This window comes from Panicum hallii, chromosome 1 (genome assembly GCF_002211085.1).
Source record: "Panicum hallii strain FIL2 chromosome 1, PHallii_v3.1, whole genome shotgun sequence".
Taxonomy (NCBI): Eukaryota; Viridiplantae; Streptophyta; class Magnoliopsida; order Poales; family Poaceae; genus Panicum; species Panicum hallii.
This window is the reverse complement of record NC_038042.1, coordinates 24,084,472-24,087,196: the sequence shown is the minus strand read 5'-3', so window position 1 is coordinate 24,087,196 and position 2,725 is coordinate 24,084,472. Positions and strand designations below refer to the sequence as shown.

The 2,725-nt window shown below is 45.9% G+C and overlaps 1 long non-coding RNA gene across 1 annotated transcript; it reads left to right on the top strand.

The window, feature by feature from the left end:
- Positions 1-435: 435 nt before the first annotated feature.
- Positions 436-2,290, top strand: LOC112903660. The gene is made up of 2 exons (XR_003230831.1): positions 436-1,049; positions 1,749-2,290. It is a non-coding gene; the product is annotated as an uncharacterized LOC112903660 (long non-coding RNA).
- Positions 2,291-2,725: the final 435 nt, after the last annotated feature.

Here is a 2,725-nt window from a genome sequence, read left to right as displayed (position 1 = left end):
AATTGTAGAAAATTCATATTTGCGTCCATATGTTCCAATATAGATGATATATACAAAATTGATGACAGTTTCAAATGTATTGTTTAGATTATTCAAGTTTCCATTTACAGTTTATAAGAAATAATAATAATAATAATAATAATAATAATAATAATAATAATAATAATAATAATAATAATAATAATAATAATAATAATAATAATAATAATAATAATAATTGAACAGACGGCCGTAAAATTGAAGTACCCTCCTTTCAAACTTTTTTTAAGTACCTAACACAATGAGGACAAAACAACTATATGAACGTTATATGTGCAACATAATTTGTTTAGATGTACAAATTGACAACACTAAGAAATAACTTGGTTCATTGTTCGTTATGCCTCTCTTCGTATCTGTATCACCAACTTTATAATGAATTCCCACTGAGAAAAGGTGCTTTATTTGTCACTATTCATTGGCTTGATAAACTTTTCAGGTGGCTGCTGCGCCCGTGGCGGAGGGCGTGTATGCTGCGGGAGGCAGATCCGGATGGAGCTACTGATGTGGGGGGAGGGAGGGCCTCCCGCCGTCCATGCTCCTGAGGCCGGGGACGCGGAGCCGGCCATGCTCCTGAGCGCCCCGGAGGTGCGGCGCCGGCCCGTCGAGCTGCTGCCGGCGTGGGCGTGGGCGCGGCGTCGGCTCGCGGGGCTGCTGCGGGCCGCAGGAAGACCTCGGCCGGCCTTGCAAATGTGGGCACGGCCGCGCCTTCCGCCGGCCATGCTGGTGCTGGCGGGGGCCGCCCGTCCTCTGCCCCACGCTGCCCGTGCCGCTGCTCGACCGCCTCCCTGTCGTTGCTCTTCCACTCCCATGGTAGCGGAGGCAAGGAGGGAATTTTGCGGGCGGCACAAGTTGATTCGACTGCGCTGGAGTTCATTCGCATCCAGCAGGAAGTGAACCTGCAAATTTACCAATTATGAGTTGGGCGCTTTAACCATTCAGTCGCCGATCTCATTTGTATGAACGAGGGCTACCCATGCTACCCATCCTCTGCTTCACCTCCCGGACAGGTATGATTTTGCACATCTTAAGTTTATTATTCAAAATATGCCCCTTCTGAGCGATGATCTCCTACAAGCGAGTATAGTAAGGTTGACTTCAATTGAGACAGAAATATCACTGGTCAGATCAGTAAAATGAACACATTCAAAGTGTTAGGGAGGCAGCCTTAAAATGCTCCTGCTCTTCCCCCTTTGATTTAGTTGCCTTTTCTTTCCAGAGTTCGGTTTTTTTCTTTCTATATCTTAATACGACGTAGAGAGGGTATCGCGTGGGGACAAATATATAGGGACTATGGTGCCGTTTGATTATGGTTGACTAAACTTTAAATTTAGTTCTCGTCACGTAACATTAATTAGAAGTATTAAACGTAGACTAATTATAAAATAAATTATATAAATGAAGACTAATTCGTGAGATGAATCCATTAAACCTAATTAATATATGATTTTGCAATGCTGTGCTACGGTAAACATACGCTAATGATGGAATAATTAGGTTTAATAGTTTCATCTCGTAAGTTAGATTTTATTTATGCAATTGATTTTATAATTAGATTATATTTAATATTTCTGATTGATATTAAACATCCGATACGAGGTAACTAAATTTTAGTCCGGAGGATGAAACCGGGCCTATTATCAGCCAGCCCTTTTCCTGTTGATGCGCTGGAGTTAAATTCGATTGGGCTGATGCTTTTCTTGGATCAGGAGGCGATACGGCCGGAGATGTTTCTCAGCCGGGGTGGAGCTTGGTGGCACCACCACGCTCGCGAGCCGCGGCTGCGTTGCTCGCGGCTCTCGCCTGCACGCGGCGGCGGAGCTCGCGGCGGGCTGCAGCAGAAGCTTCTCCAGGAGTAGCAAACGGTGGAGACACCGCCATGGCGCGTCCTCGTCACTCAATTGTTCTTGCTTCTTGCTTGTGGATGCTGCGGCGGTGGATGCCACATTCTTTTCCCGCGGTCCGCGGATAAGGTAGGAGCGGACCGAAGCTGTGCCTAAATCGAGCTCATCATCAAACATGAGAGCAGGCAAGAGGATGGGGTTTGGGCATTGGCGGCTCTGACGCACCTCTGATTTTTTTTTCCGAGGCAACTCCTCTGAATTGAAGTAGCATCTGGGACGGGGAATCCATCTTCTCCTATTCGTTTTCTTTCTACTTTTTTTTTGTCACAATTTGGATGTATGTGTGAACTATAATGTGTGAACCTTGTCTATTTGGGATCCTAATGTATTTTTCTTTTTGAACGCAACTGGGGGGAGATATCCCCACCTGGAAATTTCATTCAAAAAGGCACGAAAGGTGCCGAAGCTCAGGTAGAATTACAATGACGAAGGAAAGAGCGCCACCGGCGTAGCGCTTCCTTGTCCAAAGGTTTAGAATAATGATGAGACCAAACATCCAAGTCATCGCACACGGTGGAGATTATACGGCGACGATTGACTTCAGCACGGAACGTGAAGCCATTTCTTGCTTCCCATATACGCCACAAGATGGTAAGAACAACATCCGGCCAGACTAGCTGCGGAGCTTCAGGCGGCATCGACATGCACCATAGCATGTCTGTCCTACGCGAGATAATACTCACTAGTTGAAGAGCTGTCCAAAAGTTCAGCGCTGCTTGCACAACCAAAGAACAGGTGGCGACGAGTACGCAGGAGCCGCATCTTTGGCACTTGTCGTCATC